We start from the raw sequence: 25,297 nt of genomic DNA on the forward strand, positions 1-25,297 counted from the left end.
AAATGCGTATTATTTTAGCCCAGGGGAATATACTCTATACTGATTCAGTACCCTTCCACTCAATATGTTTTGGAGATCTTTGCATTTCAAAATGTGTAGATATATCTCATTCTTTTTAAGGCTACATAAACCCTTATGTTATAGATGTGTCCTCATTTATTTGAATATTTACTTCCTCATTAATGGATATTAAACCTCCCCCTCACCCCTGCCAGTTTTCACAAGTTTCAGCAGTGCTACATGACCAACTAAGAATGTACACCTCCGTGCATAGGTGAATTTTTTACAGAACATATGCCTAGAAGTAGACACCTCGAGCCTTTTAAAAAATCACCCATTCTGTCTTTTGCATGCTGAATGCTTAGTAAATTTGTAATTATATGACCAATGATGTATGTACAATGAGCTTTATGAGCAAAAACTCTCACCTTCAATTTTGCAAAATGGTCTCTTACCGCAGACTTGGGCCACCTTAAGAATAAAAAAAAAAAAAAAAAAAAAAAAAAGGAAAACATTTTAAGTTTTATCTCTTAATTGTACCTAAGAGATGAGTTGGTCTTAAGGGGGAGAGAAGTTCTTCTTTGGTTGTTCAGAAAGTTGCAAGATACAAAATACAATTAGGAAAGTGACATGTTTGCGTGCCTGTGAGCCTGCGCACATTTTGGACATTTTTAAGTCCAAAGTCAGTATGAAAAATGTGAATCCTTGGGGGAGCTGCCGTGTTGCTATTGAGGTCCAAGGTCGTGTATCTAACGGTTCTAAATGTCTACCCCTGGGAAGCAAGTATATGCTCACTGTTCCCTTTAATAAAGGCACAGAAATGGACCATGCAGTCTGCATCAAAGCATGAGTGAGTGCTATTCATTTTAAGAAGCACTCAAGCACTGTGAAAATTAGCACTGGAACACAGTTCCAAATGAAAGCGACACCATGGGCCTAATGAGAAACTGAACACCATATATTCATCTCCCCTAGTCTGGGATCTTTCTCTTCTGTCATTTGAGTAGTTCTGAAACGCCTTCTCCTTCTGGGTATAGTCTCTTCAAGGCTGAGCTGCATCTCTCACTTCCTTCCCTTGCCTGGCTGAGAACAAGAGCCCCTCTGGCTTTTTCCTTTCCACTCTCCACTGCAATTTGGGGTTTAACCACGTGGGAAGCCCTGTTGCCTTTCTGTTTATGTGCTCATCTCTGTCTTTCTTTACCTCTCTCTTTTGCTTTTGGTGTGATGACTCTCATGGTTTGCAAACAGCCAAAGCTGACTGATGAATGCACGCTATTTGTGGGTTGGTTTGCTTTTGAGCAAATCAAACTTTGGAAAATTGTCTGGGTAGGGAAGGGTCACTTAGCAATGAAGCTAATGCTGTTAGGGGCTAGAGAAAGGGTCTGAGGTTGCAAATAGGGTAAAGGCTTGAAAATTTTCTCTGAGCATTTGCTTAAAATCATGTGTTACACAATGTTCCTCAAATAATGGTCAAACAGATTACTTTCTTTTTAGTATTCAATCTCATGCCTTCCAGGGAGAAAAATGGTATGTCTTCTTTATGTTATTGATGAAAAAACTCCAGGTGAGGGCTGGGCATTCCCATGTTAGCGGATTTTTGGAATGGCCACCTGTCCTTCATGGTAAAATACCTTTTATGAGCACTTGTGTACCAGGGATGTTGATAGATATTAGGTATATGCTGGTGGATAAAAAGCACAAAAGCCCTACCTAAGCTCATGAAGCTTACAAGCTGATGCTGTTGGCTTTGTTGTCTACTACTACATAGCATATGACACCACTGCTTAGTGACCAGAAATAATACACTCTTATTATTTCACAGTTTCTGTGGGTCAGGAATCTGGTATAGTTTTGGCAGGTGTTGGTTGGGCCAGAACTACATCAGGGCTTTACCAGAGGGGGATCTGCCTCTTAGCTCTTGTTGGTGGGTCTCAGAAGGTCTACCTTCACTGACATGGATCTGTCTAGAAGACTGCCTCATGACAAGGTTCCTGGATCCCCCAGCGTGGGCAATTCATGGGACCGTGAGAAAAGACACCAGAATGGAAAACACAGGCATTTTATTACCTCATCGTGGACACGGCATCCCATCAGTTCCGCTTTACTTTAGTTGTTGTAAATGAGTTCATTAATCTAGCTCACCCTCAAGGAGAGGGAGTCACAGAAGGATAGGATCATTGGGGACCATCTCAGATGCTTCCTACTGCATTTATTACATGCCTACCGGGAAGCACTGAAAAAAGCATGAAACAGCAGCGATGGTGATAATGGCCAGTGACATTTTTTGAGGACTTAATATCGTAACAGCTTTGAATGAAGGCTCATGGTAATAAAGGCTCACATTTATTGAGCAACTACTGAGTGTCAGGCACTGTGCTGAGTGCTTCATGTGCCTCTCCTCATTTAATTCTCTGAACAACACTCATGGATGGTATTGTGTACCCATTTTCCAGTTGTGGAAACTGAGGCATAGACCAGCAGCAACCTCTGAAACTCCCTTCTCTATGTCACACACCATAGGCCCACGTTTCTGTCCCATTCGCCAGTCACAGAATAGGTCTAAATTCACTTTCCCCACCTTGAATATCCAGACAGAGAGAAAACTCAGCCAAGCAATCAGGTCCTCACTGTGTTTCTGGAAGCCTAGGGGTAAGTGGTGATTGCCTTAAGCAGGTCATGTGGAGTTATACAAAGTACTTTTGGGGCAAAGCTATTGTATTTCATGGGCATAGGTCACATTCAACAAAAGTTCGGCTTTTCCCAGCCTTTCCTCCCAAACCAATTTATTGGAATGCACCCTCACTTCATAAGCAAATAAACTGTCAATAAATAGTCAAGGTCCTGTTTTGTCGCTGCTCTCACTGAATGTACCTCTCCATTAAGTGAGTCTGTTAATGCTTAAAACTGAACCTTTCAGAAAAGAAAATGAAAACCCCTGATACCAGTTGGGGCTGTGGGAATTCGAAAATGCAGTTCATGTGACTTGGGGCAACGTAGCGAGGCTTCCATTAGGGGATTCATTAAGAAGCACTCTACTCACTTTTAAGGTAAATGGAGACAGAGAGGGCTCTGGAGACACCCACCGTGCCTTTGACTGATGGTTATGACCAGCTCCTCTGTACCAGACACTATGCTAGGTATCGACATATGATGGCATGTAGGACAAAGCCTGTCTCCTCAAGGCTTTCACAGTCTGCTGGGAGTAGTCAGCAGATGACCTAAATAACATGTGACATGTGCTAGGCCGAGGAGGATGAGGATTCTGTGGGAGCACATGGTGTTGAGAAGAGTAAGGCAGGGAAGTCTTCCTGTAGGAGGAGTTGTCTAAGCTGAGAGCCGTAGGCCAAGAGTTAGACAAAAGGCAAAGGAGAGGGCAGCTTGCCAGTATTAAGTAAAATACCTAAAGTTAACAGAAATCATGGCACATCTGTGCAACTGCAAGGCACCCAGTCTGTTGAAGAAAAGACAACCAACCAGGTGAGAGCTGGAAAGAAAAGGCAGAGAACTGGTTGGAAGAGTAGCCAGAGCTCAGATCACGATGGGACTTTTAAGCCACATTAAATAGTTGGGATTTTATAACAAGTGCATTGATGGGGGGGGGAGGCTGTTCTTTCAATGAACAACCTAACTCATTTTCTAATTTTTATCAGAGAGCTTTGGGAGAACTTTTGAATCAATGCTAATGTGTTAACAACCCTAATATTCCATGTTTCTAGTAGCCATAAGAAATGGAGGGAGGCAGTATGAGGTAGTTATTAAGAGCACAGTTTCTGGAATCAGATGTGTGTACATTCGAATTCTAGCTCAGTCATTGCTTAATGTATGACATTGGGGCGTTTGCTTAGCTTCCAAGAATCTCCATTATCCTATCTGAAAAATGGGGATAATATGATATTTACCTTTTAGAGCTTTATAAGGATTGTATTGTATTTGTTGCAGAGCAAATTACCATGCCTAGAAGCTTAAAACAGTACACATTCATTATCCTACAGTTTCTGTGCACATGGCTTAGCCGGGTCCTCTGCCTAGGATCTTGTAGACTGCATCAGGGTAGTATCCAGGACTGGAATCTCATCAGATTCATCTCTGGAGCTTTCTTCAAGTGCCCTCGGGTTGCTGGCCAAATTAATTTCCTTGTGGTTGTAGGTTTCATGGCAGCTTGCTTCTCCAAAGCCAGAAATGGAGACAGAGAAAGGGAAAGAGAAGGGTGGTGCGGGGAGGGAGACAGAAAAAGACAAGAACTTGAGCAGGAGATGTTTCTGTCTCGTGTAATAATAGACATACAATCACAAATACCTTATTGCTGTTGCTGTGCTCCAGCATCCGGAAGCACACTGCAGGTCCCAGTCACACTCAAGGGGAGACAAGTTCACAAAGGCTTGAATCCTAGGTGGCAGAGGGTCAGAGTGGTAAGCTGTCCGATGTCTGTATGCCTCAAGAATCTAGTAAAGTCCTGTGCAGGAAGGAAGAATGAAAGAGTATAGGCTGGTGCCTGGCACAAAGAGAATTCTCTCAGATCTGTCACCTGTTGTTACAGTGAGCGTATGATTGGAGGATGATGCAGTAAACTGTTGCTGGTGGTTTGTTTACCAGGATGCATTGGAGGTACTGGACCGGTTGGCTCTGTTGGCCCGAGGATGCTAAGAGGGAGAGATCATGGTGCCCTTTCTCGTATTGTAGATGAATGGAAGCCACCTTCCATAAAAGTAAGCCCCAGATGGAATCCTCGCAGGTGCTGTGATGCGTCTACTGATATATGACCGTGCATGACTCAGGCTGGGAATACAGAGCCCATATCCCACATCTGAGCATAGCTGTGGTCACTGTATGCAGAAGGCAGTAAACATTTCATGCACATGTGCATATATGCGTGTGTGTACATATGTGTCTTTGTGTGCATATATGTGGATACACACTCATGTGTATAACGGGCAGCTGTCATCCTATCTCTGTATGGTGAACTGATTATTGAATCATCGGAGCTGTTGAGAACCTGCACTGGGGTAAACAGTATGCTAGGCTTTGATGTTACAACAGTAGGAAGTATACTGTATGAACTACCTTCAAAAAAAGCAAACTATTGCAGCAGGTAGAGGACAAATAAACAGACAATTTAAGAATGCCATGTGGGAGTTCTATTTCCAGATAAGATAGAACATGCTGAGAATGGCCGCCACTCTGTCTCTTCTGCTGAATTTGAGACAAAGTGCTCTTCAGAACAGAGAAAGTAACTAGGAATATAGGGACATAGCATAATGATAAAGGGTCATTTCACCAGGAAGATATAGCGATCCTTAAATGCATATGTACCAGGCTACAGTATTTCAAAATACATGAAACAAAACCTGACAGAATTGAAAGGAGAAATACACAAATACAGTTGAGGGCTTTAAGACCTCTCTCTCAGTATTTGATATACTCTCTAAAGAGAAAAATCTGCAAGACCACAGACATGAACTACACCGCCGACCAACAGAAAATCATTGAAATACATAATCCACGCCATCCAACAATGGCAGAACACCCATTCCTTTTGACCTCACCTGGCACATGCACCAAGGTAAACCATATTCTGGGTCGTAATACCAACCTTAACGAGTCTGAAAGGACTGAAATCATACCACACTTTTCTTTGATAAAAATAGAATCAAACTAGAACTCGGTAACATAAAGTTAACAGGAAAACCTACCTATGCCACAGGTCAGACTAATCCATGGTTCAAGAGGAAAACTCAGGGAAATTATATTTAAAACTGAATAAAAATTAAAATACAATATGCAAAGTATATGGTATGAAGTTAAAGCATTGGTTTGAGGAAAATTTATAATGTAAATGCTTCTATTAGAAAAGAAGAAAGTTCTCAAATCAATAAACTTTGATCTTAAGAAACTAGAGAATTAAGAGTAAGCAAATGGGAAAAAGAAACAGTAAGAAAGAGGTACTAAATATAAGAACAGAAATAAATGAAATTGAAAATAGAGAAGCAAGAGAAAATCAATCAAACCAAAACCAATTCTTTCAAAGTATTAAAAAAAATGATAAATCTCTAGTAAGACTGGCAAAGAAGAAAATGACAAAAATTAGAAACATCATATGCATTGAAGAAATGATGACATAATCTATGTACATTTGTTCAACAACTTGAATAGACTACTTCTTTGGAAATCAGTACCAAAACTCACCCAAGATGAACTAGATAATATAAATAGTACAGAAGTTGTTTGTTTGTTTTCGTTTTTGTTTTTTAAATTTGACAGAGATCACAAGTAGGCAGAGAGGCAGGCAGAGAGTAAGAGGGAAGAAGGCTCCCGGCTGAGCAGAGAACCCGATGCGGGGCTCGATCCCAGGACCGTGGAATCATGACCTGAGCTGAAGACAGAGGTTTAACCCACTGAGCCACCCAGATGCCCCAGTACAGAAGTTTTTAATGACATTTAATTTATTTAGAATATCCTTCTAAGACAAATATTTATAGACTCGGATGGTATTGCTGTTTATTCTACCAAACATTTACAGTTGAAAAAGCACCAATTATACATGGTTTCTTACGGAATAGAAAAGAGAAACAGAATACATCCCAACTCATTTTATGAAGCTAGAACTAACCTGATAGCAAGCCCAGGTAAAGGACATACAAGAAAAAGAAACTCAATCTCGTGAAGATGGACAAAAAGTATCCACAACAAAATACTAACAAAACAAACGCAGCCACATATTAAAACAAAACAAAACAAAACAAAACAAAACCATAATAATAACACAGCACAGTGAAGTAAGGTTTTTCCCAGGAACATAAGACTGATTTAATATTTGAAAAGTATGTGTAATTCCCTATGTCAACACAATGAAGGAAAAAAAAAAACCAGGACCCTATAAAGCTAATGCCAAAATATATTTGAAAAATGTGAATGCACACTGATGACAAAAACTCTCAATTACCTCAACCTGATAAAGGGCATCTGCCAAAAACCCTACAGCTGACATCATCTAGAGAGGAAAAAGGAAACGAGGGCTATACTTACCACTCCTATGTGATCTATCTCGGAAATCTTAGTGCAATAAGGCAAGAAAAAGAAATAAAGTACATACTTATTAGAAAAGAAGACATAGAAATGTACCTATTCACAGACAATATTTACAAGGTTCCAGGAACTCTCTAAAAGCATCTTAGAACGGATAAATGAGTTTAGTATTGCACGAAGAAGCAAGGTCTAAACACAAAGGTCAGTCTGTATACTACATCAATATCTGTATCTGTATCTCTGTACTGGAAAATAGCATTTGGAATCCAAAATTTATAATAAACCATTAACAATGCTTCAGAAAATGAAATATTTATGTATAGATCAACAAGCATGTGAAGGATATTTATGCTGAACACTATAAACTATTCGTGCAATTAATTAAAGAAGATCTAAAGAAACAGATCTGGTTTTCGTGGATTAGAGGATTCTACATAGTAAACGTGCTAATTCTCCATAAAAGGATCTAAAGATTTAGCATAATATGAAACAAAATTTCACAGATTTTTTTTGTAGATATAAATGTAAATATTCTAAAGCTCATATGGAAAGATAAATGAACTAGAATATCCCAGATAAAGAAGAATAGAGAGGAAAGCTAGGTGAGCATATCTTAGTATGTTTTATGAGTATATTTTATTTAATATACACTGAGAGTAATCAAGATAGTGTAATGTTTGGCAGAGAAAAGACACACTGATCAACGGAACAAGAGAGTCCAGAAACAGGCCCACACCAATATAGTTAATTGAGTCTTGAAAAAATGCAAGTCAAGGGAGAAATTATTTGTTTAACAAAAAATATTGGAACAATTAGAAATCCACATGCTAAAACATATGAACTTTGTCCTACATTTCATGACATACAAAAATGAACTCAATGCAGATCTTAGATCTAAATGCAAAAGCAGAACTATAAAATTTTAGAAGAAACTACAAGACAAAATATTCATGTCCAGGGGAGTCAAAAAGAGTTTTTGAACATAACTTTAAAATTATAATCCAAAAAAGAAGAAATGTAAATCTGACGTAGGATTTTTTTGTAAAAATCTATCTGTAAAGAGCTACGTTAAAGAAATAAAAGAAAGGGAGAAACTGAGAACATATATGCAAATCACCTTGCTGATAAAGGACAAGTATCTAGAATATATAATGAATTCTCAAAACTCAAAAGGAAGAAAAAAGCCTGGTTTAAAAATGGAAAAAAACAAAGAGTTGATATTCGTAAGGCAAATAAGTACATGGAAAGATGCTTAGTATCAGTAGTCATTTGGAAAATACAGGGACACTGGGATGCGATAACACTAAGACATCTAGTAGGGTGCATAAGATTGTTTTAAAAATATTTTATTTATTTATTTTGAGAGAGATAGAAAACACATGATTCAGGGGAGAGGCAGAAGGAAAGGAAGAGGAGGGGCGCCTGGGTGGCTCAGTGGGTTAAGCCTCTGCCTTCGGCTCAGGTCATGATCTCAGGGTCCTGGAATCGAGCCCTACATTGGGCTCTTCGCTCGGCCAGGAGCCTGCTTCTCCCTCTCCCACTCCCCCTGCTTGTGTTCCCTCTCTCATTGTGTCTCTCTCTGTCAAATAAATAAAAATAAAATCTTAAAAAAAAAAAGGAGAGGAAGAGAAGAGCAGAGAAGAGAAGCAGACTCCCCACTCAGCACGGAGACCCACGCAGGGCTGGATCTTGTGGGGTTTGTTAAATTTTTTTGTGGGTTTTTTTTTTAAAGACTTTCAATAATGGGGCTCCTAGGTGGCAAAGTTGGTTAGGCATCCCACTCTTGATTTTGGCTCATGTTGTAACCTCAGAATCATGAGATCGAGCCCCGTGTGGGGTCCACGCCTGGCCCAGAGTCTACTTGAGATTCTCCCCTGTCTCCTCCTGCCCTCTCTCTCTAACATAAATAAATAACGCCTTAAAAAAAATACTCTCAGTAATGTCTTCTCCATCAGGGTAGCATATTATACCCCTTCTTCCCAGCTCATTTCACATCCCATCCCCAAATGTTAACATCAGAATGATTCAGAACACCCAAAAGCAGACAAACAGAACTCCCCCACACAGAGAGAAAGGGCAGCTGGGCGTGGGGCAGAGGTCACCGATGTGGAAGCTGTCTTTTCTCATGAAAACAGACAGCCAGTGTAGAAATAGTCCTTATCCCATTTCTACATAGGCATCTGATTCATAAATTACTAAAGTGCATCCCTGAGAAGTAAATACTTCACCAGCCGGTGACAGACTTATGAGCTAATTAAAATCTGAGTCTTGGAAGAAGTGGTGCCATTAGCTCGATTCACAGGACTGGAAAGCGTGTGGCTGCTCCTTGATTCAGAGGTAGTCGTTTACATGTGGAAAGGAGGGGGCTGGCTTATTAAGAACAACATTTGGTTTGTGGGGAAGGGAGCTCTCTGTTGATGCTGAACTATTTAAAGAAAACCGAAAGTGACAACACAGAGGTTCTCTGCTCCTGGGAAGAGGGAGGTGGATCTGCATGGCGGTGAAGGGTATAGGCTGTGGCACAGACTGCCTGAGTTCAAATCCCAGTTCTGCCCCTTATCAGATACTGGACTTCGGGTTCATGGCTCAGGCTTCCTAAACTTCACTATCTTGTCCATACAGATGAGCATAGAGGTACCATCTTTCTCATAAGGGTGTGAGTATTAACTGGGATAATGTCTTTAGATCACTAACAGTGTGCCAAGCAAATAGTTACTCAATAAATGTTAGATAACTGGCCAACAGTTTTAATGTTTAAGTGTTCAGATTTCTCTTAAAAATTCACAGCCCATTGGATTATAAGCAGTTTTCTAGTACAAAGTGGTTTGTTCCCTTGGAAAATTAGGATAACATCCATTTTTTGAGCACTTATTATGTGCCAAGTCAAGGATGGTTATAAGCACTTTACACGCACTCTCATTTACTCCTCACAATACCCACGAAGATGGGTATCATTAATTCATCTTTACAGAGGAAACTGACAGACAGTGGTGATGCATTTTTTGCTCCAAAATTCAACCCAAGTTATTCTTTTAAAAAACTTTATTTATTGTAGCTCCCACCTCAAACAATTATAAGATGTGGCCTTGGATTTTAATTCCAGGTTCTAGCTGTTCTCTCCTAGTCTCCTTTGCCCTAGACAGCTGTGGGCAAGGGAGTGGTTCATATAGTCACATATGGTGACTAACATCCCACCCCTGAGTGTGACTGCAGTTTTGGAGAAAGAAAGTCTGTATGAACCGGGTACAGATGTTTTCCCAAAAAATGCAGTATTTTTTACCATTGTCCACATCTTTTATTTGTGGTGTCATCAACAATGTGTAATATTATCCACTGTACATATCACTCTATGACTGGTTGCAAGAGAGGAAAGAGGGTTAAAAATAACAATAATAATATAAATAATATTAAGAAGAGCTAGTAGTGTTTCCTATCTGTTAGTTCTGGTTATAAGCATTTTATGAATAATAACTCATTTGATACTTACTATCACTGTTTGGGGTTGAACACTATTATAATCAATCCCATTTTATAAACAGTGTAATACTGAGGTATGGAAAATTAAGTATTTTCTTATTAATTTTTTAAAATTCACATATTATTTATTTATTTATTTGACAGATAGAGATCACAAGTAGACAGGCAGGCCGAGAGAGAGGAAGGGAAGCAGGCTCCCCGCTGAGCAGAGAGCCCAATGTGGGGCTCGATCCTAGGACCCTGGGATCATGACCTGAGCCAAAGGCAGAGGCTTTAACCCACTGAGCCACCCAGGCACCCCAGTATTTTCTTTTAATAAACAAACACAGCAGTTTTTGATGGGAGGGATTTACTTCCCAGTCTTCTGGGATGTAGTGTATACATTGTGTGTGTGAGAGAGAGAGCGAGTCAGTGCTGAATCCAGGATAAGGCAGAGTGAGAGTTAGTTAATGACAGTTCTAGGTGTGGTGATGGTTTTAGGGGAAGTGTGTAACCAAAGAATGAATGAGATTCCCCCCACCCCCTACCAGTGGACTTTGGGTTGCACACATCACAGGAATGGACCCCTGCCTTCTGCATTTTTCTTTGTAGCCCCACGGAAGCTAGTTGGAAGTCTCCACTCGCCTTGTTTAGATGACCTGACTTCAAAGAAAGGTAGTTTGCAAGAATACAAGAACTTTACTGAACAGTATATGAATCAGGACGTTATTGGTCGCAAGTGACAGAATCACAACTCTAACAGGCTTAAATAGAAGACACCATTTATTGGCTTACATAACTGCAATGGCCAGGAAGAAACTGGGTCCGGGTGTACACACTGATCACCTGAAATCTGGATCTTTTCTTTATTTTGCTCAGCTTTTCTCTGTTGATACGATCTGTGAGGGCTCAAAAGAGGCAGAAGCTCCAGACTTATTTTCTACCAAAAGGGCAGCCCTTGTGGAAAACAAATGCTTACTTCCTGAACATTCTCACATCCAGAAAGAAAGAGGATTTCCTTTAAAAGAATAATGGTGGGCGCCTGGGTGGCTCAGTGGATTAAGCCTCTGCCTTCGGCTCAGGTCATGATCTCAGGGTCCTGGGATCAAACCCCGCATCGGGCTCTCTGCTCAGCAGGGAGCCTGCTTCCCTCTCTCTCTGCCTGCCTCTCTGCTTACTTGTGATCTTTCTCTCTCTGTGTCAAATAAATAAATAAATCTTAAAAAAAAATAAAAGTATAATGGTGTGTACCAAATTCCAGTCCTTTTGTAAGTGCTATATATATATATATATATATATATATGTGTGTGTATATACACACATATATGTGTGTATATACATTGTAACCTTTAGTACCTCAGTACCTCAGATACCCCACATATATGTGTGTGTATATACATACATATATAAAATATTAGATCTATTATCACATTAATCTTCACAGCAGTCCTATAAAATAGGCATTATGATTAACCCCATTTTAAGATGATGTAATTTAGGCACAGAATGGTTGTGTCTGTTGTTTGTTCCTAATTTCCTGTGTAACAAACTAGCCCCAAAGTTAGTGACTTCACAGGGTGACCAGTTGGTGTTTCTGCTGGGTCTTCCAGCGACAGTTCTGTCATAGCTGTGCGTGTGCTCAGGAGTCTGCGGTTACCAGGTCAGGTGGTACCAGGATCCTTGTGTGCCCGTGGCCGAGGTGGTTCAGTTCTGCTCCCCGCGCTCCTCACATAGCCCCAGTAGGTTAGCCTGGTCCTCGCAGGAAGGGAGAGAGGCCCCAGTGAGCTGGCAGAGTTGTGCTGGAACAAAGGGCAGAAGTACTCAAGGCTTCCCCACGCCCACAGCCCGACGGAGATACAAATGACATAGAACACTGTGTAAATTTAAGATGCACAACATGATGATTTCATACATGTATGTATTGTGAAATATATTACCACAATACAGCTAGTCAACACATTCATCCCCTCACTTAATGTGTGTGTGTGTGTGTGTGTGTGTGTGTGTGTGTGTGTATGTGTGATGTATGCAGGTGAACATTTAAAATCCCTCTTAGCAAGTTTCAACTATATAAAACAGTATTTCTAACTATATTCACCATGCTGTATCTTAGTTCCCCGAACCTACTCTCCTTGTGAGAATCTGTACCCTTGTACCCACATCTTCTCATTACCCCTACCTCCCAGCCTCTGGCAAACACCATTCTTTTCTGTTTCTATGAGTGTGACTTTAAGTTACCACATGTAAGCGAGGTCATACGGTACTTGTCTTTCTCCCTCTGGCTTATTTCTCTTAGCGTAACACCTTCAAGGGCCATCCAGGCTATCACAAATGGTAGAAGGTATCTATATCTGTATTTATATCTATATCTATCATCTATATCCATATCTATCATCTATCTATCATCTATCTATCATCTATCTATCTATCACATTTTCTTTACCATTCATCTGTCAGTAGATACTTAGGTTGTTCCCATTTGTTGGCTATGGCAGAAGGGAGACCAGTTATCTGAGTCCCCACCTCGTAGTGCAAAAGCCAGAAACATACTTTATCAGCCTCCCTTGCTACTAGCTTCTGTCCGATGGTGCCCTTGTTCCTGATTGTGAAGTCAGCGATACAAAGGAGCAGTGAAACTCTTGTTTGGCATAGTAAAAATCAGAAATGGGTTTTCCCTGTGAAAACTAGTCACTTATGAATTAACAAGATGAACATTAGAGATGAGGCACCATTTGGATGAAATCAATATTTAGGATATTATTATGGACTGAACTATGTTTCCCCCAAATTTATAGGTTGAATCTCTAACCTTTAGTACCTCAGAATGCAGCTGTGTTTAGAGATAGGACACTTCAAGAAATGATTAAGTTAAACTGAGGCCGTTAGAGTGGACCCTCATCCAATGTGACCGGTGTCCTTCTAAGAAGAGGAAATCTGGATACACCGTGGGATGCCAGGGATGTCCATGGACAGAGGGTAGATGGTGGGAGGACACAACAAACAGACAGCTATCTACATGCCAAGAGAAAGGCCTCGGGAGAAATCAAACCTGCAGACACTTTGATTTGGGACTCCTAGCCTCTAGAACTGGGAGAAAATATATTTCTCCTAATTAAGTCTGCCAGTCTATTTTTTCTTTTATCACAGTCCTAGAAAACTATCATAGTTATATAGATTAGGTAAACTATTAGAGCCATTCCATGACCTTCAATAAAGACAATGTAAGAATCCCATAAAGCCTGTCAACTTTCCCTTAGGGATAGTGCCTGAGACTCGATTCCTAAATTGTCCTGTATCCAGCCACTTAATTAAAGGATTTCTAGTTGTCTGATATGGACTCTGAGGCTTCTAGAATCCTTCCTCTGGAATGTTGTCAGGTCAAGGTGATAGTGAGAGCATCTAAAAAGACAGAGGAGGTGCCTGGGTGGCTCAGTTGGTTGAGTCTCCAATTCTTCATTTTTGCTCAAGGTCGTGAGAGTGAGCCCTGAGTCTGGCTCTGTGCTTAGTGGGGAGTCTGCCGGAGGTTCTCTTCTTCCTCTGCTCCTCCCCAACCCCACTCACCCCCTTCAAATAAATAAATCTTAAAAAAAAAAAAAAAGACAGGGGCGCCTGGGTGGCTCAGTGGGTTAAAGCCTCTGCCTTCCACTCAGGTCATGATCTCGGGGTCCTGGGATCGAGCCCCGCGTCTGGCTCTCTGCTCAGCGGGGAGCCTGCTTCCTCCTCTGTCTCTGCCTGCCTCTCTGCCTACTTGTGATCTCTGTCTACCAAATAAATTAAAAAAATAAATAAAAATAATAAAACCTAAATGAATAAAAAGACAGAAAACTGGGACTTCTCTGGGATTAGCAAACATGATGTAAGAGCTGTTAATAAGGGCCTGTGTGTGAAATAGAATTTGGTCTAAAACTTGGTTTCATTATAGTTGGTAGTAAGACAATGTATAAGAATCAAATGTAGATGTCTTGACCTTAGACTGCAAATGGAGTTATGTTGTATTTGTTCTGTTTGCTGAGGTAGAAGATTGAGGAGTTTCAGTTAGCCACCCAGGTGCCCCGATATTCTGCATCTTTTAATGTCCCTGTTGGCCATTGTATGTCTTCTTTGGGAAAATGTCTATTCAGGATGATTAGTCCTTTTACCATTGAGTGGTATTAGTTTCTTACATGTTTTAGGTATTCACCCGTTATCTGATATGTGGTTTTCTAATGTTTTCTCTCATTGCACAGGTCACCTCTTCATTTTCTTAATCATTTATTTTGCTATCCAGAAGCCATTTAATGTTGCCCCACTTTTTGGGGCAGGGAGGGATGCCACATGTTTATTTTTGTTTTCATTGCTAATGCGTTGATATCATCCCAAAACATTGTTGCCAAGACCAGAGTCAAGGAGCTTTCTCCTTATATTTTCTTCTAGAAGTTTTACGGTTTCAGATCTCATATTTAAGTCTTTAATCCATTCTGAGTTAATTTTTGTGAGTAGTGTGAGATAGAGGTCTAATTGCATTCTTTCACATGTGCACGTCTAGTTTTCTCAGTACCATTGTTTCGATTACCATAGCTTTGTAGTACAGTTTGAAATCAGGAGGTGCAGTGCCTTTGTCTTCTCTCTTCTTTTTCAAAATCACCTTTGTTATTTTGGGGTCTTTCACGGTTCCATGCCAACTAAGATTCTTTTAATTTTTTTTTCTATTTCTGTGAAAAATGCCTTAAATTTTTGATAAGGACTGCATTGAATCTATAGATGGCATGAGTTTGTATGGACATTTTAACAGTATTAATTCTTCCAATGCAGGAGCACCGATTATCTTCCCATTTATTTGTTTCTGCAGTTTCTTTCATCATTGTCTTACAGTTTTTATTGTGCAGATATTTCTTCTTGGTTTAATTTATTCCTAAGCATTTTATTGTTTTCAGTGCTATTGTAAATAAAATTTTTCTACTTATTTCTTTTACAGTTGGTTTGGTTAGTATAAAGAAATGTGATCAATTTTTAAGGTTGAGCTTATATCCTTTACCTTTATTGAATTGGCTTATTTGTTCTAAGAGGGTTTTTTTTTTTATGAAGTCTTTAGGGTTTTCTATATATAAGATCATGTCACCTGCTAACAGAGACAGTTTTTCTTGCCTAATTGCTTAAGGCCTTTTGGGGCTTATGCTCAGAACCAAAACACTGTCAATTCTGCCACCTTTTTTTTTTTTTCTTCTTTTTTTGTCAAAGAAACTAATGAGTCCACTCCAGATTCAAAGGGTAGGGAAAATAGATTGCCACTTCATGAGAAGGTATTGATAGTTATATAGAAAAATGGCCTTGATAAATAATAGGTGAATAATTTGAGCCATTTTTCTAATCAGTCTATCATAGTGATTATCAAACACACCCAGAGTTATACTTCTGTTGGAAATCAAACCAAGTAAGTCTGGCTCTAGAGATATTAGAGATATTTTTATATTATTTGGTTGACTTAGCTTGAATGGTGGTCCCAAAAATGAATCAGTCATTTTGGCCAGGACAGTGAGTCATTATCATTGGTTAGGCTTGGGTCATATCTGTACCCCAGGTAAGGGGGAGCAGTGAGCCCCACATGATGCACAGATACTAGAGGTTGTTAGGGGTAGTTGCATAAAGGAGAAACATTTTCAGAAAGATGAGAAATGTCGATGTCTTGACCTTAGACTGCAAATAGAGTTATGTTGTATTTGTTCTGTTTGCTGAGGAAGAAGATTGAGGAGTTTCAGTTAGCTTTAATTTTATACACCTGGTGGATGGCTGGTTAAGGATAAGAAATTAGGAAGAGATGTCTTATAGTATGAGGCAGAAATATCAAACTTCAGATGTCCTGGGGAGTCCAAAGGGAATTGTTTTTACACAATATTTGAATTCTCAAGAGGTTAGCATAACTCCTGGCTTAAAAGACATTGATCACACTTTTTTGCAAAAGAGCAGATGGTTAGATGGATGGATAGATAATGTATGGTGAACAGGTGGATGGATGAATGGAAAGATGGATGGATGGATGATAGATGAATAAATCAGCAATGAATGAATCTGTAGGTGATAGGTTGAAGCCTACATTGCATCCCACTTCCTGTCTTGAGTTTTACTCATCAGCAATCCCAAGTTGGATATGAATTTCTCCACTTCCATCTATACCTGGCCTCTATGGCTTTGTCCATATGGTTCCTTCTGTGTGGAATCTAATTTTCTGGTCTAATCTTGCTCATTTTTTTGAAGATTCATAATTTTGAAGCCAATTGAATGAGTTAGGCACTCCTGTAATTCTCAGAGCATGGCTATATTATTACATTTGATATTTCTTATGATAATCATCCTTTTACACACTTAGGAATCCCTCACAGTCAGCATATTTGCCGTAATCCATGCCATTCCCTAATGCCTAACATAGAACCCGACCCAGAGAGAGTGCATAGTAAGTATATTTTCAATGAATCAATGAAAGGATTATTAGTCAACATACAAGTAATGTAGAAATGTCAAGTAATCTAGAGTAGACATGTGGGTACAGATATGCATATGTGGATTTTATAGCCAACAACATTTTTCATATCTTTTCCTTCACAAATATAAGATACATTTTTAAAAGAAAACATAAAAATAAGCAATATTCAGGAATTCCATCCTTGGCAAAATTCCCCCTTTGGTTCTTATGCTCAGTGTCATCAATGCATTTTACAAGAGTAAGAGCACACTAGAGTGGAGACCAAGAACGATGCCCATCTTCTTGTCTCACTGATAACCTGCCAGGCAATTCTGGAATGGCATCAAGAGATCAATATGGGACAGTGGGACGGCAATGAATGTTTTCAGTTTTATGATCAGTCCTACATGGAGAAGACACATTGCCTATAAATGGGGGTGATCAATTCTTTTATATCTAATCAGGTAGGTATTTTAAAATTTAGGAATTTATGACTTTAAATTATCTTTTTTTATCATAAGAATAATAGCTTCTGCTTAGACAGCACCTTCTTAAGTGTCAAGGACTGGCTGGAAACTTTATGTCTACTGCCTCTGCTCAGACAGGTTTTATCTCCATTTTATAGTTGAGGAAACTGATGCAGAGATGTTTGAAGAAACTCACTGGGAACCACTTGACTGGCAGCTGACCTAGGGCTGAGATTTGAACCCAGGTTCATGTGGCTCTGAATGCTGCAAACTTTCCTGCGTACGACCTCATGGAGAGCTGGGCCCATTTGAGATGGGCAGAGCCTCTTTCAGACCAGATCAGTCTTCTCTTTCCAGCAGACAGTCAGACACTTGGTCCCTCCTACATCTGATCAGAGGCTGTTAAGCAAATGAGCTACTCAGCCTTCTGGAAGGAGCTTTATTTGGGTTTGTTAACGGTCCTGTGAAGACTGGGACACATAAACTATAAATGTTCCCTATTTCCGAAGCTTCCAAAATGCTTCACAGTGTTTTAGAGAAGAAGTTCTACCCGACCTGCCCCTTAGAACCACTTGAGGAACTTTGCAAAGCTGGTGCCCACACATCCATGGTCATTGCAGCATTATTTATGACAGCCAAGAGATGGAAGCACCCTAGATGGCCAGGGACAGATGAACAGATAAAGCAAATGTGGTATGCTCAACCCTTGTTCAGCCCTGTAAGAAAGAAGGGAATAAAAGGAGAAAGAGAGAAAGAAAGAAAGAAGAAAAGCGAGTGAGGGAGGAAGGAGAGAAAGAAAGAATCCTGTAATATGCTACAACATGGATGAGCCTTGAGGACATTCTCTAAGTGAAATAAGCCAGTCATCAAGAGACAAATACTATGGGGTTTCACTGTATGAAGTACTTAGAGTAGTCAAACTCACAGAAACAGAAGGTAGAAGTGTGGTTGCCAGGGGGGCGGGGGCGGGGGGAGGGGGAAGTGAGGAGATACTGTTTAATAGATCTAAAGCTTCAGATCTGTAAGAAGAAAAAGTAACAGATGTGTTACGACAATGTGCGTATAGTTAACGTTACTGTACTATACACTTAAAAATAATTAAGATGGTAAATCTTGTGTGGTTTCTGCCACAATAAAGAATATTCCAGTGCCTGGCACCTCACAAGAACAACTAAAGGAAAATCCCTCAGTGTGACGTCCAGACTCACCCTGTTAATAAAATGTCTGTTAATGAAGCAAGGATGCAGGACTGGGAACCGAAAACCGCCACCGTAGAGCAGTTGTCTGTAACACAAGCTGATTATCAGAATCTCCCCAAGCCCATGCAGACATTTGAATTCCTAAGCCCCGCCAAAGACATGGCAAATCAGAATCTTGGGGTGACTCCTGGAATCCCCAGTTTTAACCAGAGACTGACTGACTTTCTTTTCTTTTCTTTTTTTTTGATTCTGATGAAATTGCAGGCTAGAGTCAGAAAATAAACCATTTGGTTCTAATGCACCCTGGTATTTGCTTGGCTCTCAGAAATGACCTCATTATTACAAAACTAGTTTTTGATATTCTGATTTGTATGTAGGAAATAGGCAGGTTTTAGTACCAAAATTCATGATCCAGAAGAGAGTTTAGTATCTTATTCTCAATATTTTAGGGGGCAGAGGGGAAGACAGAACATATAATTTAAAAAATCATATTCTATCTCATGAGAGAAATGTATATTTGGGCAAAATACTGTTTTATATATAAGCCATGGAGAGTCAGCTTGACAAGTTGTGTCTGTGGCAACATTTGGATTCTACACTCTAGTTTCTGTGAATCGTAAATCCCACCGTGGGATGAGAATTTGGGTAGGAACATCGCAACTCACATTTTTCACAAGAGAAGTGGTTATAACAGTTAAGTAGAATTAGAATAGAAGCAAGATTTTTAAAGGACATTCAGTAATTTTGGCCACTTTTGCTGCGATAAGGAAAGACTCTGGGACAAAAGGGGGGTGGGGGGGAAAACAACCCTTGTCTTAGTTTAAAACCAGAAGAGATGCAGTGACTACTGCCAAAGAAATCTTCCATTTTACTCATGGGGCAAAAAATATAAAGGTAAAGCTTATTTACATTGGTGAAAGGCAAAAGGAAAAAAAAAAAAGTAAACCATTTATTTTAAAAATGACATTTTTCTGAGTTGCGCTCACATTTTCATTACACCTGTACCAACACGTCATTAAGAAAAGTCATAATTGATCTGCCGTGAAAGAAGAATAGTGACCAGCACAGCTTCTTTGCTGTCAGTCCCCTTGTACTCTAAAACGTAATGCTCATTTTGAAATATCATGGCTAATCCAAAAAAAATATACAGCCACACAGAAAAACAACATCAGTTCAGAATATGAATACATGATCTGCTACTTAATATGTCAGTGTATTTGTCAGGCTGATAACATTAGGCTCTGCGGCATTCGGTCCTAAGCCTCGGCAATATTTGAAGTCTGATACTGTGCTTGACTAAATTTAATACATGGGCCTCCATAATGGAGGGAATCGCGTTAGTACTAGGCAGTTTGTTATGTTGTATAAAATTGACTACCTTGCAAATACAACAGCGCTCGTAAAAACGACGGTCAGCAGAGGGGGCGTAATGCATTTTGGAGGTTTCAGTAAAGGTCCAGATGAAATTTATTGAGATTTTTGCCATTTGGGTGATGATCAATAGAGCCGGGCTAATAATTTGTTGTGAGGACGTTCTCCCGGGATATGACATTTTGCTGAGAAACTTTGGGAATTCAGGAAGTAGACTAAAGGATGATGCTGCCCGAGTATATATAACCATCAAAGACGTTCACATCATTCGGAGAGAGGATTTACAGTGACGGTGATTACTTCTTCAGGCATCGGAGATGCAGGACACTCAATTATTGATATGTTCTCACGCATTTCCCAGTTTGGGCTCACAATCATTTGATTGCATCGCTGTTTCAGCCCAGGGTTTTCTGGTAGGTGTGTTCTTAATTTCATTCACGGTTTCCAAATTGCTATTTTTTTATGTCATTGATTTCCACCCCCCCTCCCCCCCGTCTTCCCACCTCCTGCTTCACCTGGCCGGAAAATGATCTTCTTTGAAGAAAACAAAAGAATTCCTGTTAGCCTTCATTCACACCACCAGAGCCTACTTAGAACCCTGACTATGAAAACCACTTTTCTTTTGGGCGTGGCTGCTGTCGGGGTACACTGTGTACCGTGCTAAATTTGCAGATGGGATTTCTGAGTTAGAGGAGTACGTGACACAGAGATAGTGTTTGTGGTCGTTACTGTTTTAATGCACATATGTCAGGGGACCTGTTAAATCACCACAAGGCAGCATTCTCTTGCTTTATGGTGGTTGCTGTTGGATTTATCTTTTTTTTTTTCAATTTTGATTAGCTGCATTCCAAGGGAGATAAATTATCTGATCTTCACAAAGTTGGATTCCTCTGCCAAAGATGCGGATATCATTCAGAGAAAAAAACACAACAAAACAAAAACAAAATGAAGATGTTAAAGGTCTGCGTTTATAGTATGGGCTTCCCGTATGCCCATTTTAATGCCTGTACCGTGAGCATGTTAGAAGTTTCGGGTTGACCCTTGGTTGATTTCCCTAACCGCCACATCGCTCTGTTCCCTTATGGTATTTCGTTCATCTGACCAATTACTTTTCAGCCTGTTCTCCTAAGGAATCTTTCCATCGTGGTGGTTGGACGCGTGTGATAAGGCACGTGCCGTGTGCAGAAGTTTATAGACACTCGGATGACTTGTAGGGAAGCGGAAATTCGTCTGCACTCTGCAGAATGAACACGGAGACTAGGCACAGCAGAACAATTTATTTTCAGTGAGCATGCAAAAGTAAGATTTATGGCTTTGCATCTCAGATGACATTTCTTACATTGTTACCGAGCTACAGCAAATTAAAGGGATCTGTGAATACTAAGGGGTGTGTTTTTGTAATGAGGGAAAAGAGACAGAGCAATAAGAAGATAATTAAGGTAACAACTTGTGAAAAATTAAAGCGTTTCCCTCTTTCATTTTTGAATCTCTGAGCATAAACTTTGTAGTTGTTAATTTAATTGCTGCTGTTTGCTGCATCCCTGAAGAATATTGAGGATTAATCATCTGGTTCATTCCAACAAGAGATAAGGCCTAAGTGAATTGAAATTTTACCAATTTAACCCCGTCTTCCTCCTAATATGACATGATTAACATTTTTCAATTAACAACATGTAATTATTCTGAAGGCCTCATTCCACTTCTTTCAGTCTTTCTGGCTGTAGATTTGCCTTTTCAGGTAGTTTGGATCTGGAATAACTCAGAGAAAGCTCTGTTCGTTCTATTTTTGTATCTCGCACACATGTTCAACGGAATTAGGCCTTTGGAATTGCCTTTTGATCTGGAAATAAGCATCCGTATCAGTGGCTTGCATTTGTGCTGATATGCACTTTCTGTAAACTGTAGTGCTACTCATCTGAAGCCCAAGAAGGAACACAGTGTTGCTGGAACAGTGTTGGCGATTGAACGGACTGAGAGACTAAATGCCTTCAAGGTGAGAGTTTCAAGGGCACAGGATCCCTGTACATGGTTTTCCATGGCGAATGCAAAGACATCAGGACTCTGGAGAGCCTGGCCTTTCCAAGGAATGGGGTGAAGTCTAATTCTGACAAGCTTCCCACCATAGTAGCCAGCAGCTACAGGGGCTGCTTGCATCTATGTTAATGAGAATTAAATAAAATTTAGAAATCGTTCAGTCATGCCTAGCCACATCAGTGGCCCCATGTGCCCCGTGGCTGCCATAGTGGACAGTGCAGATATAGAGTATTTCTGTTGTCACGGAAAGTTGTACTGGACAGTTCTGGAAAAGAAAACTGTTACCACGTGAGGGAGGGGTAGTGCTTATGAGGATGGAAATGGAAATGGAAAGCAAAGGTTCCACTACAGCATTTTTGGCTTTGGAAAACCTAGTCTGATCATCACAAAGAACTTGGAGGAGGCTAAGACAGGTTTTTTGGCTAAAAACCTGATACGTGAGGGGCACCTGGGTGGCTCAGTGGGTTAAGCCGCTGCCTTCGGCTCAGGTCATGATCCCAGGTCCTGGGTTCGAGCCCCACATCGGGCTTTCTGCTCAGCAGGGAGCCTGCTTCCTCCTCTCTCTCTGCCTGCCTCTCTGCCTACTTGTGATTTCTCTCTGTCAAATAAATAAATAAAATCTTTAAAAAAAAAAAAAAAAGCCTGATACGTGATAATAGTGTAAGTCACTATTGTCATTTGGGTTGAGTACCCAAAGAAGTAATGGTAGGGAAGCAAGGCAGGTAACATGGTAGACAACTCCCCACAAGGACTTAGAGGGGAAATTCTTAAAGGGTAAGGACCTACTTTATCTTCAAATTAATGTGCACAAAATCAAAAACTAGTTTGGATAGACAACTCTAGTGAATTATTTTTTAAAGATTTTATTTTTTATTTATTTATTTGACACAGAGAGACAGAGACAGCACACAAGCAGGCAGAGAGGCAGGCAGAGAGAGAAGCAGGCTCCCTTCTGAGCAAGAAGCCCAATGCAGGACTCGATCCCAGGACCCTGAGATCATGACCTGAGACGAAGGCAGCGGCTTAACCGACTCAGCCACCCAGGCGCCCCAATTCTAGTGAATTTTTATTGAGTATTTTATGCCAGTCCTATCCTAAATTTTAAATGTTCTATGTATTTGCTAATTTAATACTCAAAACATCTTATTGGGGTAACTTCTCTTTTCATGGTTTTTAAGGTGAGGAAATGGAGACAAGCGAGGTTAAGAAATGTACCTTAGGTCTTATAGCGAAAGAGCTGGGATTTTAACCAGGGAGTCTGTGTCCAAAGCCAACAGTCTTACCAAAAAGCAAGCAGTGCTTGGAGAGAAGGATGACTCAGATGTTTGAAGCAAAGCCTGGTGATGGAGGAGGCATAGTTGACTTGGAGAAGGTAATAAGCCAATGCTAATCGAAAGGTTAGGGTGTAAGCGTCAGACTTGGCAAAGAGTTGGGAGAAATGTATGCCTAAAGTCCAAAGAGGTTGCAAGATTGCTGAGAGGGAAATAAAGAGAATACAGAAGAGCCTGCACATGGGTCTTTTGGCAATAAGACCTAGTAAATAAGGCCAAGGATTTTGGCATTAGACAATCTTCTGCGCATCTCGGCTTTGCTACTTTGTGGTGTGGGCAAATCAGATGACTTTTCTGGGACCGCATTCTCTCATGGGTGACGTGGAGGCCTGGATTCCCAGACAGCCAGATTCCGTAAGGATTAAAGGAGAGGATGCATGTGTGAACCCATGAGCACGATGGTCTCAGTTGTGCGAGAAAGAGCACATTTCTGCGTTATTTTAAGACAAGGTTAATTTTATCCTCATCTCAAATTCCACTTCATGGGCAGGAAGCATAACCTTCCTTATGCAAAGGGTCCAGACTGTCACGTGGTGCCTAGAGAGCTGAAGGTCGGGGGTGGGCATGGCCTGACTCTTACCTCATTTGTTTCCCAAATACGCATTTCGTAAGCCATAAGCTTCTCCCCTGTATTTGGTAGAAGCTGGAACCACATCTCTGTTTCCTTTCAGAGGTCTCTGCTGCTTATGAAACCATAGGCTTTGGTCCTTTTACAAGTGCCTGGGAATCTCTGTTGTAATCTGCACGCCTTCCCTCCTTCCTTTGTTCTTTCTCTCCTGTCTTACTGTTTGCATTAGAGATACCCCCTCATTCTCCATGCCTTTGGAAAGGCCTTTGGAAAGCAAACGTTTCTTAAAGATAGCACTGCCTTTCTCTCTATCCTTCCCCTGACTTCCTCCACTTCCCTTTTCCTCATCTTGAAACCAGAGGCAAAGGGGTCCTTTCTACCTGTCTGGGTGACTAAAGTGGGAGGAGAAAGGACAGGAGAAAAAATCCTGAATTAGTAGCCCAAATGAATAGCCAGCAGATTTATAAAATACTTGGCATACTCCCTGGTGTACTATATAAATAGTTTGAATAAAGGGTAGGGCAAGTTCTGTTAATGCTATTTTTATTGATAGTGGTTAGGAGAGGAACACCATTGTGAGAAAATTAGAGACAATTTCAGGTGAGGGTTTTGACCAAGAAGCAAGGGAAGGGAGAAAATTTCAAGAATGTAGGAATGGTGAAAATCACAGTCCATGAAGAAGTCGAACAGTGAGAAATAAATTGATTGGGCTTGAAGACAAGGAGTTCACTGTTGACCTTTGAGGGGGCTGTTTCGGTTGAGTGTGGAGAGCCCAGCCTCCAGGAGCGCGCAGGTGATGATGAGGCAGGGCACGAAGGAGGGGGCAAGCTCTCGGACGTTTGGGCTGTGCAGGAAGGGGAGGAAACCATGGCACGCTGAGAAGGAGTTTTGGTTGCTGAGGGCAGATGGTAGTAGGATGCAGAGCTCTTCAGACAAGGTGGTGGCCCAACATCAGGGAATTAGAAATGTTAGCCAGAGGAAGCTCTCCCTTGCCTCCATCTGCACTCATGCTCTCCCCTCCACCTAGAACCTTGTCTCTATCTCTGCCTCTCTCTCTCACACACACACGGTCGGTGGGTGCCTTCCCTCTTTGACCGTTTAGCGTAAATGCTAAAATAAAAGCTCCTCACCCTCTCTTGACCATTTTTTCCTGACCCTCTAACTTAAGTGTTCACCTCTTCCCACCCCAGTCTGCATTCTAGAACCTTCATTTCTTTCTTTACGCTGCTTACTGCAACTTGGAATTATACATTCATGCCTCTGTGGTCTGTCCTCCCAACTTGATATATTTGTGAGTAGAGGAGACCTGTCTATTCAATTAATTGATGGATACCCAGGACCTGGCACATGGTAGGAGCTTACGATTGTTGGCTTTTTTTGTTTGTTTGTTTGTTTAATATGTAGATGAATGC

The 25,297-nt window shown here is 40.6% G+C and overlaps 1 protein-coding gene across 5 annotated transcripts in view; it reads left to right on the top strand.

The window, feature by feature from the left end:
* The window catches only part of RBFOX1 (RNA binding fox-1 homolog 1), a 2,072,285-nt gene that overhangs the window by 1,545,144 nt on the left and 501,844 nt on the right, over window positions 1-25,297 (top strand). The window lies entirely within an intron of this gene.

Source organism: Lutra lutra, chromosome 18, assembly GCF_902655055.1.
Source record: "Lutra lutra chromosome 18, mLutLut1.2, whole genome shotgun sequence".
Classification (NCBI taxonomy): domain Eukaryota; kingdom Metazoa; phylum Chordata; class Mammalia; order Carnivora; family Mustelidae; genus Lutra; species Lutra lutra.